General features: G+C 40.0%; 1 long non-coding RNA gene and 1 pseudogene across 1 annotated transcript in view; one reads left to right on the forward strand and one right to left on the reverse strand.

The window, feature by feature from the left end:
• Positions 1-2,010: 2,010 nt before the first annotated feature.
• On the forward strand, positions 2,011-2,547 carry LOC143435624 (ubiquitin-conjugating enzyme E2 variant 2-like; annotated as a pseudogene).
• A 2,782-nt stretch (positions 2,548-5,329) lies between these two features.
• LOC143435728 (uncharacterized) overlaps positions 5,330-13,496 on the reverse strand; it is a 147,237-nt gene continuing 139,070 nt past the window's right edge. The window contains exon 4 of the long non-coding RNA XR_013106187.1: positions 5,330-5,460. This is a non-coding gene — a long non-coding RNA (uncharacterized LOC143435728). The remainder of the gene's footprint in view (positions 5,461-13,496) is intronic.

Below are 13,496 nucleotides of genomic sequence, written 5' to 3' on the forward strand. Positions count from 1 at the left end.
ACTTGTAGACGTGTTCCAAATCTCCATGCCTGGGAACTCCGGCAGGTGGTTGACAGCTATTCAAAAAGGAAGCTAAAGAGAGCATCTTGTCCTTAAATGACTCTGCTTCCTGCTCAGGTCATATCTTCTGTGAGCACATGGGCATGAACCGCCCTGCTCTGTGGAGCGGAAGCATGATGTCAGCGCCTTGAGGGGGGTGTGTGTGGGGGGGGAGGGCAACTTCTTTCTTCTCAGAGTGATCCACAGGAAGGAGATGGGAAGTCAGATCAAAGCTGGCTTAACACCTCTGTCCTGGGAAATCCTATCAGGTGACTAGAAAAAAAAAACCTAAGAGGCCAAATTTCTGCTCATTGTCAAAAGACAGGGAGGCAGGTTGGGGGAAGTCCCTGACCACAGGCCAATAGAGCAGCAGGTTAACAGGCTTCCTGAAAGAACCGGGTAGAAAAAACCCTTCAAACTCCACCTGGGGTGACAAAAAATCTTTCCCATTCTCTCAAGTTTCTTCACTTTCCTGATGGAAGTACAGATGGTCTTGTGATGTGCCATTTTGATTACTTCTCTGGGCATTGACTTTGTTCTATTATTTTACAGGAAACTCCCATGACAAAATGCAGGGCGTTTGTTATTGCTTAATAAACTTCCTAAAAAAATCATAACAAGTTATGATCTATGATTCTAATTAGCAAATTAAGCGTCTAATTTTCAAATAAGGGAAATCATATATCATCCAGTGTGGGATGCCACATCTTAGAGACATTGATATATGTGGAGAGTTGCTTGGAGTGATAAATCCTGGCTACAGTCTCAAGAAGAATCTGAAGAAGATTAAAGATGTCTAGTGTTGTACCTGTCATCTTTGAAAACGAAAAGAGTGGGAACAATTTTTAATCTCTGTCTTTTGAGAGATTATCATTTTAAAAAAGCAACATATAGATACAGTGCCTCAAAAAGGGGTGATGAATATAAAATGAGCAGAAGGGTGTGCAGGCTTCTCAAAGAGTCTAAAGAAGGAACATTTCAAAGAAAAATATATGTACACACATCAAAACTTTAGTTACTATGAAGGATCAGGTTTTTGAATAACATAAATCTGTGTTGGTAATGATAGTGTGTATTCAGGTGTACACACAGACATCTCTATCTGTGTACCTATGTATCCATGTAGCTATGTATCCATGTAGTTATGTATCATGTATGTATGTATGTATGTATGTATGTATGGTCTATCTATCTATCTATCTATCTATCTATCTATCTATCTAATATATCATCTATGTATATATGTACTTATGTATGTATCTATCTCTGTGTGTATGTATGTATGTATCTATCTATGTATCTATTTGTGTATGTATGTATGTATGTATGTATCTACTTATCTATGTATTTATGTATCTGTGTATCTATGTATCTATCCATGTATCCATGTATGTATGTATGCATGTTCTATCTATCTATCCATCTATCTATGTATCTGTGTATGTATGTATGTATGTATGTATGTATCTACTTATCTATGTATCTATCTCTCTATATATTTATGTATCTATGTATCTTTCTATGTATCTATGTATCTGTCCATGTATCCATGTATCCATGTATCTATCTGTCTATCTATCTATCTATCTATCTATCTATCTATCTATCTATCTATCCACATTGAGGCAGGGCCTCATGTATTCTGAGTCAACTTTAAACTCACAGCATAGCTGCAGATTGCCTTGAACTACAGATCTGAGCCCAAACTCCCAGACACACATCTTTATGGCAGGTTTATGATGAGCTGAGATTGAACTCGGGAGTTTAAGCACGGTACCCTATCAACTAAAATATATCACTAGTCCCAATATTTGGTTTGACGTTTTTGAAATGAATAGAAAATTTTACACACAGATGCAAATATGCATGTCTTATTTGAGTGAAAACTCCAGAAAGTAAATGCCATTTGAATAGCTACTGATGCTACTAATTAAGATGTTGTAAGTGGGGTGGGTCTGGGAACAGGAAAAGATGGTGGTCTCCACAGGAGTTAAAGTTCCTCGTAATTTTCGTTTGTTGGGAGAACATGAAGAAGGAAAAAAAGGAGTAGGTGATGGGACGGTTAGCTGGGGCCTTGAAGACAATGAAGACATGACACTTACAAGGTGGACAGGCATGATTATTGCCACCAAGGACAAACTATGAAAACAGAATATATAGCCTGAAAGTAGAATGTGGATCTAAATACTCAGAAGCTCCTCCATCAGTTAGATTTGTAACAAAAATTAATATGAATGGAATCAATAATTCCAGTGGAATGGTGGATGCACGGAGCATACTAATATTAGCAAAATGGTAAAATCCTATAGCATTAAAGTTGTGCTTCAAGAGGTAAGACGTCTTATGATGTCCAAAGAAAATAGGAAGCTTCCATAGCCACCGGAAGGACAGACTACAACAACTAATTCTAGTGGATCTCAAACTTGTCTTAAATCAAATCAACAACCTTCTACTCATGTTATTGTCTTGAATAAATATCACCATGCAAAATACCCACACATTAAGTAAAAGAATTGCAGCTGGTAAACATGACCTGGACAGTTGTAAGAATATATTTAATATATGTACACCTATTATGTCTTCAGGTAGCAAGAGAAGTGAGGCACATTTTTTTTTTTTTTTTTTTTTTTTTTTTTTTTTTTTGTCTTCTTAAAGTACCATCGTTTAAACATGAACCTGAAGTACCTAAAGTGGAATTCAGGTTTTCAAGACAGAAGCATGTTAAAAAAAGTGTCAAATGGCCATGGAAACCTTTGTTTTTCTGAGAAGTAAAGTCTCAAGAAGGAAGAACAGAGATGGCATGCTTTATCCATCATGTTTAGAGCTGCCGTTGGAGTTGTTTAAAGTAGCAGATGGAATGACTAGTCATCAACTGTGTTAATTCTTGAAGAAGTGTGGGTACTGACCACTGTTAGTATCAAAAATAGGTTCAGGATTGTTTTGATACCTGTATTTATAATAAAAAGATGTTTGGGGTTTTGAATTTCTGTTAAAAGCTGTTCCCGTTTGTTATGTATAACAGACATAATTTGTTTATAGTCGTTGTCTAATAAAACATGCTTAGAAGTTTTAAGTGAAGTCAACAAAAAGGAAATAGGTTTATGGATGTGTGCTTTTGAGATGAAAGTTAGTCTTAAAATGTAAATAAAATATGGAATGTGTCTTCAGGAAAAAAAAGATGCTGTAAGTGATATAGTAACTTCAGGTAATATATTTAGGGGATAGGTTACATATATAACACACATAAGTTAACTTAGACACAAGTATATGTGATATGAATGTCCCCAACTGCATGATGGCTTAAACCTAAAAGTTTGTTATTATTATTATTATTATTATTTTGCTCATGTAAAGTCCCAAATGAACGAACTAGAGCAGTAGGTGCCTCCACTCCAAGCAGGACCACTGTCACTCTGTGACTTTGCCATCCTCAGTACTGAGCCTGTAAGGTCATGCCACACATTAATGTCAAGGTTGGCAACAGAAGAAGAGCCCAAGGAACAGAATCCATGAGTCTCTCTTCCTGGGCCAGAACTCTGCATATAGAGGAAGGGTGTCTGTGAAGTGTGGGCAAGCTCTGTGCCAGAAAGAGGATGGATTACCAAGGCTGTCCTGTACCCAGAGTCTTCCCAGAGGAACTACGCATGGGCTGATTCAGTGGGAGAGCTTCTGTGTTCCAGAAACAGGATACTAGATAGGTAAGCTGGGCAAAAAGGTGGGCTCTAATTAGAAACAGGGAGATAAATATAGAAGAAAGAGAGAAGATGGTAAAATAATCATAAGGATATATTAAAAAGTCACAAGGAATCATACTATTAACTATCCATCTAAGAAGACCCGATAATACATATAAGTATATGTATAAATACACCCACATAGTTTATATGAAAAAATTTCCCATCTGGACCAACAATGTACCCTCCAAAAGTCAAAGACCACCTAACAAAACACATTCACTAGAGATGAGAAGCCTTCTTTTGAGTTGTTGGTCAGGGTTGTCTAAGAGGCTCCCAAAACATTATAGGCTGTTGCTATCGCCCTTGGTTGTCCTCAGAGGTGGAAGGAAAGTCTCTGTTGCTGAAGACACAATGCACTTCAGACACAGATCCTAGAGGCCTCTGAGCTGAAACTGAACGGAATGTTTCTGGTACCACGCAAGCCTCCAGAGGATGGAGCAATCAACAGTTCATCCCAGATACGATGCCTGTGAACCATACCAGGACCAGCATGGCAGGACCCTAAGAGTGTTGTAATGCTACACGTGCCTTGGTGCCAACCAGCGCCTTTCTAATTATATTTAAGACCTGTTCAGCAAGAGGGAAATCATGCCTAGTACTGGAAAGCTAGCCGACTTTCCAGGGCTAGTGAAGTCATGCATCTCAGAGTACAATCACCACTTTACTAAAGCAGCACAGCCCCTAACTATATCTTAAATATGTGACCTTATATGACACGTAAATGTAGCCTTTATCCATCGTCAAGGAAAGTTCTTGTTGTAACAGATAGAGACCATTTTAGAGAACTACAACCAATCAAAATGCAAGGCTGTGGAGCCCAGTCCCAACAGATATAAAACAACCCCTGTACCTAAGGCTCAGGAAACATTGAGGGTGGACTTGGTGGTAGGGATATTGTAAGAACTAGAAGATCAGGGTTTACTGTGAGGATTTTTTTTTTTAATCTCCTAGTAATGTCAAAAGCCACACTCAAAAAGTCTCACCAAAGTGATGACTTAATGTGAGATGAACAAGGATGGCCACAGTAGACACGCCAAAGTAGACAAAGGGAAGACGACAAGTCTAAACAGTACAACAGTACACAAAGAACTAGAGGCAACCAAGAACACTTGGAGTGGAAGAGATAGTCTTTCTCAGGAAGAAGTGGGATACCATTACTCAATTGTAAAATGGTCAGCTCTGAAAACACACATAAAGTAACACACAGACCAAGATGGCTGTATTTAGTAATATATATGTACACACATGCACTCTCTCTCACACACACACACACACACACACACACATACACACGGAGTGTATAAAAAATTAATGAAAAAAAGAAGCCATAAATTTGAAATAACAAGGAAGATTTGGAGGGAGAAGAGGGAAGTGGGGAAATGATTTAATTGTATTATAATATTAAAGAAGCAATGAAAATACTTGGCAAATTCTACCAAAGGACTTTGTTATTTTGAAAGTCTTCATTAGGTCATTTTCCAAGGTTGTTGGGAACCAAACATCTTCCTCTTTCTTTATTTCTGTTGGAGAATCTTACCACCTTCAGTAGGTGTGGTCAGGTTGGGTATCTAGAAGAGCTGCCACCAGGCACCAGGCACCAGTCACCAGTCACCAGTCATTACCAGTTGACTTCTGATGGTCAACAGATCCATGACCAGCCAGTAAGATGCACTTTCCTGGACCGCTTTGACACAAAGATGAAAATATAAGTATTAGACTCCATTCACTTATTTCTGCCTGGTGCTCTATGAGAGGGCTGACGTTCCCGGGCTGAGATCTGAGTGTGTGGAATAGATGGTCTGCTGGATTTGGTTCATTAGTTCTACTGTTCATCTATGAGATCTTCCAGACTCCTCCATAAATGTCTGATAGATAAAACTAATCACAGGTGTTTTAAATCAGAGAACAAAGAACCATCAATATCATAGCAAATGCATCAAGCACTTAGGGTGAAAGACAGTGATACCAGCTTGGTTGCAAGGGCGTGGTCAAATGATACTAGCTTGGTTGCAAGGGCGTGGTCAAGAGTGCCAGTTTTGGTTGAACTACACGAAACTTGTCTCTTCTTAACTCAGTGATTTTTTTGGTAAGTTGTTTATCCCTCCTGAGTCTCATGTTTTTTTTTGGCCTATGAAAAGAAAATAAGTTTATCTTCTATAAATCAATGTCGGAATTAAATGAGAGGCCCATTTCTGTACTTCATAGGTAGCTATGACTTGATATTGATATTGTCCTTTTTTCTGTCAGAAACATTTGGGCACGCGATACTTATGTCCAAACTTTGTCTTACTGGAGTAAAAGAGATATTTATTTAGATTTTCTTGGACGTTGTGGTCTTTACGTTAACATTAGGAGTCCTGTTTTGACTAATCGTTACCTGGGCACATTTGGGAAATCAAGGCACATATAGTCTGCAAATTAAATACAGCAGGATCTCTGGAGATGAATAGACAGTGGGGGTCGGGGGGGAGGACGACAGTGCGTTTGCTGTGGGTTTTCTGTGGTTTAAGGTCTCCTAAAGGTTTATGTGTTGGAATTATGGTTCTCAAAGCTCTTGTTGGGAGATAAAACCTTTAGGGAGGGGCTGGATGTGAGGCCTTTAGGCCCACTGTGGTCCTCCAAACATTTCTAAAGGGAAGTGAGACCCCATCCACCTCTGGATTCTCTTCTGCTCCTCTGACTTGTCTCCTCACCATTGTCTTCTGCCACCAGTCAAAAAGAGGAAGAGATGGCAAGAACTGTCAGTATTCTGGTTGGATTTTTGGCTACTAATTCTGGGGGGCTAAATAGCGCTTTTTTTTTCTTTTCTTTTTTCTTCCTTGCTTTTGAAGTGTGGTTATGCCAAGCAACCCTGGATTGCTTGGTTCTCACTGTACAACCCAGGATGGCCTCAAACTTGCAGCCATCCTCCTGGCTCAGCCTCCTGAGTGCTAGGATTATAGGTATACAATACTATGCCCAGCAAAGTTCTAATGTTTGCCTGCCTTCAGGTATTTAATTACAATGAGAAAGAGACCAATATGTTTTCCTAGTTTGCTTTCTCTTGCTGTAATAAAACGCTGACCCAAAACAACTTGATCAAGGAAAGAGTGTCTTTGGCTCACATCTCTTGATCATAGCCCAGCACCGAGGGAAGTCTGGACAGGAACTCAAGCAGGAGCAGAGGCAGAAAGTGTGGAGGAATGTTACTGGGGCTTGCTCAGCCTGCTTTCTTATATAACTCAGGATCTATACTGCTCACAGTTGGCTGGGCAATCCCAGGTCAATCACTAATCAAGGGAAGGCTTCACAGACATATCTACAGTCCAAGCTGATGGAACAATCCCCCATATTTCCAAGTGACTCAATTCGTGTCAAGTTGACAAAAACTAACCAGCACAGAGTCATGCATTACTACTTAAACTTTATAATAACACCATTATAAAAACCAACAAAAGTTCTAATAAAAAATATAATAACCAACAAAAGTTCTAATAAAAATATAATAAGCAAAAGTTTCATCCCAATTGAAAACCAGACCTACGATGGAGTTGATTTCCCCAGTCTATTGCTTGGCACAGGAGGGAAGGACTTTTCCATTTCATAGTATTTCCATTGCAGAGTTGAAAGCTCGGCCAGTTTTTGAGTTCCTTTAATCAACTACTACCTGCATTAAAATGAAACATTGTTGTAAAACTTGCTTCACTTTTTCCCCCTAATGACTTTAAATATTGCTAAGATGTTTGCCTAATCATAAGAAAACATATATTGGCTTTCTGAAAATAGTATATGTGGGAAAAAATCTACTACAAACCAAATGAACTTTATGGTTTATCAACATCTCCGCATTCACTAAGAATGAAGCAAGCAATCGAGTCACGAAAAACAAAGCCTCCGCATGTCATACAACATGCTGTATAAAAAAAAGAGAAAACGTAAAATAAGACAGAATTATGGACTGAAGGTTTAATTTTACCCAAAAGAAAGTGTGTCCTTCAGCCCAGAGAGGTCAGCACTAGGCCCGAGTGTTTCCTTGTGTGACTGAGGACGTTGACCCAGTCTGTGCTAACAGGTAGAACTTGGGTTGCAAAGTGTCAGACTAATCTGTGCAAGGAAGCAGTGAAGTCTAAGGCTGGTCAACCAGGAAGTCAGCCTTGTCTATGTGATCAAGCCAAGTAAGAGCTGGACATCAAGGCTTCTTGGGCAAGTTCCCCCAGCAGGTGTGCCCATGATAACTACAGTTGTCCATCATTACTGAGAAAAGTTTCACTGAATATTCTTCTTCTGGCAATTGGAAACTTTGTTCATGGGAGATCCTGGAGCCTGGCTTGTGTGCTTTCCTCTGTTGATTTTGATTTGTATTTTAATTCTATGATAAATCATAATCATGAATAATCGACTTTTCTGAGACCCTGCACTGAGATACTAAACATTGGCGTGGACTTGGGGTCCCCTAACTTGGGATTGGTTAATGAAAGTGTCCTTAAGGATTCCTAGGCTCCTAGAATGCTAACAAATATCTAGAATATGTCTCTCCAAGAAATGGTCAGCGTATATGTACATGTACATATGTGTATGTGTGCATGTTTATATGTGCGTATGTATATATACATGCAATGTACATATATGCATATGTATACATATGCATATATGCATATATGTACATAATGTATATCTATGTAGATATATGGAGGAGTATATATCTCATGATGTATACTCATGTGTCATGTATGTGCAAATGTGTGCCTATGCATATGTGGAGGCCAGAGGAGGGTGTCACACTCTGCCTAGTTACTTTAAGTTGTGGTCTCTCTGTGAAGTGGGAGCTAGTGTTTTTCTAGCTGGGCTGGCAGCCAGCAAGCCTCATGGATCCTCTTGCTTCTACCCCATCAGTGCTGAGGTCACATGTAGGCATTGGACCACACCCACCTTGTTACATGAGTGTTAGGACCTGCACTCAGAGCCAAGCGATCTTAACTGCTGTGCCATCTTTCCAGCCTAGACTCTGTCTCCAGATGAGCCCTGAGCAGGCAATATGGCCTAGTGTAGCAGTTCTCAACTTGTAGGTTGTGATCCCTTTTGGGGGGGTCGAATGACTCTTTCATAGGGGTTGCCTAAGACCATCAGAAAACATAGATATTTACATTACTATTCATAACGGTAACAACTACAGTTACATGAAGTAGCAACAAAAATAATTTTATAGTTGGGGGGTCACCACAACATGAGGAACTGTATTAAAGAGTTGCAGCATTAGGAAGGTTGAGAACCACTGGCCTAAGTGGGTAAAGGTGCTTGCCACTAAGTCTGATGAACTGAGTTTAAGCCCGCCGGTCCACATTGTGGAAGGATGGATTTGGCTTCTAACACATCCTCTGACCTCTGCAGTGACACATGCACATGCATGGATACACACACAGACACACACACAGACACACAGACACACAGACACACAGACACACACACACACTAAATAAATGTGATATAATTAAGAAAAGAAGATGTTAGAATTGTGAACTGGCTTACTTATCTAAATACCATGGCAAAATAACAATGGAAAGAAAGAAAAAGCTTGTCTTTCCACCCTGTGATGTGAGCTAAGACATTAACTATAGCTAAGTCTCCAGGAAATTTTCCTCACTTCTCTGCAGTCCTTGAAGCTATGGGTACATAGTAAATACTCAATAAAGCAATTGTAGTTGGTTGAAATTAGGAAATAAATCAATATTTTGCAACGTGACTTTCCATCCTGCTTTAGTAATTCCATGCCAAGGACTCAGTGAGTGCTTTACAATTTCTTACGGAATGAAAAAAATATGCCCTTTAAGGCAGGACTATGACTCTCTAGATTACAGTCTCCTCTATCTTCAAATAAAAAATATCGTAAAGTCGTCACTTTAATGTATACATAGCACATTTTCAACATTCTTCGAATTGTCCCTCAAAACTGTCCAGATGGTCTTTAAAGGAATAAGGTGATTCAGAAAACGCTCCATGGGATCTATGAGTCACGTTGCGGGGAAAGTCTGACTCCGTGTGGACTTCCATTCTCTACGTCATGATTCTTCCGCAGGCCCAGCCCTCATGATGTCAGGAGTTCCAGGAGTTGAACCAACGTGGGGGGCATGGATCCAGCACTTACTCATACTGAGTGGAAGAAATCTGCCTAAAGGGTTGGAGGAGGTAACGCACAGTGGCTGCTGATGTAGAGGAAAAGGGCAACCAGGATGTAGGTTTTGTCTTACAGACGACCGACCTGTTCAGAGTTGGGTCTGCGGAGATACCACTGAAATTTCCCTGTTACATCCATTGCCAGTTTTCAGAAAGAAACTCTTAACTGAAAGGAAAAAAGAAAGTTTGCAGTCCCCTTCTTTTAGAAATGTGATCACACCTTGGCTCCTGGTGGCTTCGCCACGGGCTTTGAAGGATACCGTGGTGGTGAATGATTCTACAGGCTCAGTATTGGCCAAACTAGCAAGGTGTGAAACCTCTAGTTTGCATGTGCAACAGAAAGTGCTTTACAGGCAGCACAAAGAGAGATTTCTTTTTGTGACGTTAATCAGAAAGGAAAAGGTCAGAAAAGGATGTGCTGTTGGAGTGACAGTATTCTAAATCAGAGACTCCTGTGCCCTTAAGGGGAAACCTGGGTGGTTCACTTCCCGTGTGGGATGCCAAGACCAGACAACAATCTGCAGGAAGAGATGCCAGGTGAAGGATGAGACCCCTGCAAAAGTGCTCAGGAATTCCAAGGGAAAAATAGGGCAATTCCACAATCAGGTGGAATGTGGGTTGTTCAGGGTTCAGAGTCTTGGTGGATTTTGCATTTTGCTTGCTTGTGTAGTTGTCAAGCTGGGATACCAAGACCAGGATTCCACAGCAGCTTGTATTCGTAGTAAAGGAATAGTGTACCTATGCGCTCACCAATTCTACACAAACCCAAACTTTATCGGATTTAACTATTTCATCCTGCACATCTAACATAGAAATTAGAAACCCACAAGTTTTAGTAGCTATCGATCAGGTAGGAAAGGCACTGGTTAAGGAAAATATCTTGTAGTTTTAGATTCAGTTTTTCATTAGCTAGTTGAAAGAATCTAAACGAGTCACTTTGATTTTCCTGGGTCTTCATGCCAACAAGTGATTGACCATTGGTTGCTTCTGTAAGTCCACAAATCTGTGTTTCGATCAGACACCAAGTGTCCTTAGATCGTGGGTTTTAACCACGCAGTTTCTGACCTAAAAATTTGGTCAAATTGTATGTATAGCTTTAATATGTATCTTTAATCTCAAATAGTAATTCTTAACTTACAAATAATGGGGGTACAGACAAGGTGCTATAATAGATCCCACAGTTCTCTAAAAGTGCTTTTTTAATTACATTTGTGTGTGTGTGTGTGTGTGTGTGTGTGTGTGTGTGTGCTGGGAACAGGGCCGTGGTCATGCCATGCTGTGCCTATGAAGATCAGAGGACAATTTGCAACAATTGACTCTCTTCTACTATGTGGGTCCCAAGATTTGAACTTGGGCTTTCAGGCTTGGTGGCAAGCACTTTAACCCATATAGTCATCTTGTCTGTTCCCCATTTTTCTTAATTCTTCTCTCCTGACACTGTATTCCAGTGGGAGAAGTAAGATATACATGGAACTGTCTTTGACTTTATTCCAGAAAATTTCCAATATTCCTTCCAGAGACTCGAAGTTTGGGTATTGGTGTCTAGAGGGCACTGAGTGGCAGTAGTGGGCTTGTAGCCACTGATGTTTTGACCTACAGGACTGTGTCTTTCTCAAGGACCTTCTCTAGTCTGCATTCTCCTCAGAGAGAGCAACGAGAAGCCTGTGAGCAGAGGCATGGGCTCCATATTTTTCTCTTGCTGCGTGGGAGTCTTTGACCTCAGCACTTGGTTTTGACTTTGTTCCTTCAGACGACAACTCTACCAAGACCATTTTCTTTTTTAAATTTGAAAAATTTTTACCTTTATTTTCATCTTATACTCAATTAACTATATATTTGTGTGGCTTAACTCCATTCCTCTTATTGGAAACAGATTTCTTTCTCATACAATATATCCTGATTATAGTTTTCTGTTCTCTTTCTCCTCCCAGTTCCTCCTCATCTCCTCCTCTCTCATTGAGATACACTCCCCTTCTGTCTCACATTAGAAAGAAACAGGCTTCTAAAAGATACAACCAAACATGACAAAATAAGATATAAGATCAAACAAAAACTATCACATCGAAGTTGGACAGGGCAAACCAATGGAAAGAAAAGAGCCCCAAGAGCAGGCACAAGAATCAGAGGCACACTCATTCTCACACTCAGTAAAGATACTAAACTGAAAGCTATAATAAAGGTGCAGAAGATCTGTCACAGACCCGAGTAGGCCCTGTGTGTGCTGCCTCAGTCTCTGTGAGCTCTTATGAGCTTTGCTCATGTTGACTTAGAGGGTCCTATTCCCCTGATGTCCTCCAGCCCTCTGGCTTTTACATTTTCTCTGCCTCCTCTTCTTTGGGGTTCCTTGAGCTCTGATTTGATGGTGACATCTGATGTAGAGTTGTGTGTTCCAATCTCTCTCTCTCTCTCTCTCTCTCTCTCTCTCTCTCTCTCTCTCTCTCTCCATAATGTCTGGTTGTGGTCCCAGTATTTGTTCCCATCTGTTGGAGGAGGAAGCTTCTTTGATGGTGGATGAGCAAGCCACTCATCTACGAGTATAGCAGAACATGCCATTAGGAGTCATTTTGTTGCTACCAGATAACTCAATTAAAAATGGGGCACACATCTGAACAGAGAATTCTCCACAGTGAAAAGTCATATGGCTGAGGAACATTTAAATGTTTAACATCCTTAGTCGTCAGGAAAATGCAAATTAAAACAACTCCGAGATTCCATCTTACAGCTGTCAGAACGTCTAAGATCAATAACACAAGTAGCTGGTGTGAAACAAGGGGAACACTCCTCTACTGAGGTTGGTAGTGCAAAGATCACTTTTAAAAATTAATAAAGAATGTAGAACGGTCCCTGACATCAGGTGTTAGCTAATGAGACAGCTCCTTTTTCTAGCATTAATGATAAATCGCATTTAATAAAAAGCTAATTTTATAAACTAGAAGAACTAGCATTGAAACTGCAAAAAAAAAAAAAAAAAAAAAAACAACTTGAGGGCAATAACTCAAAATAGATTTTTTTTTCTGAGAAAAGGATTTCACTGTGTAGCCCTCGCTGTCTCAGAACTCATTCTGTAAACCAGTTATAACCTCAAACTCACAGAGATCTGCCTGCTTTTGCCTCCTGAGTGCTGGGATTAAAGGTATAAGCCACCTGGACTTCAAGTCTCTAGAAGCAGAAGGTGACCTTGAACTCTTGATCATCTTACGTTTGTCTCCATCTGAATTTCATGCCCATTTTAAGCCAAGGTTGTTATACAAGCACTTTACCAACTGAGCGATGTTCTCAGCCATCAAAACAGAGATTCTTAGGCAAACATTCAAATGAATATGTGTGTGTGTGTGTGTGTGTGTGTAAATCTCTATGCTTATGTGTTTGAGGAAAACAAATCAAGTCACAGAAGCAATGAAACACTTTCTGATTTTAAGGAAATCAGTCTGAACTGGGGGGAAAATCATGGATAGTTACCTCATATATAAGAAAGAGGAAATGAGAATCCATGAAAAATATGAACAAAGTGCTGGCCCAGTATAGAGGAGAAAGACTGATTTAAAGCTGGAGGTTTAGGGGAGAACCAAA

This window comes from Arvicanthis niloticus, chromosome 22 (genome assembly GCF_011762505.2).
Source record: "Arvicanthis niloticus isolate mArvNil1 chromosome 22, mArvNil1.pat.X, whole genome shotgun sequence".
Taxonomy (NCBI): domain Eukaryota; kingdom Metazoa; phylum Chordata; class Mammalia; order Rodentia; family Muridae; genus Arvicanthis; species Arvicanthis niloticus.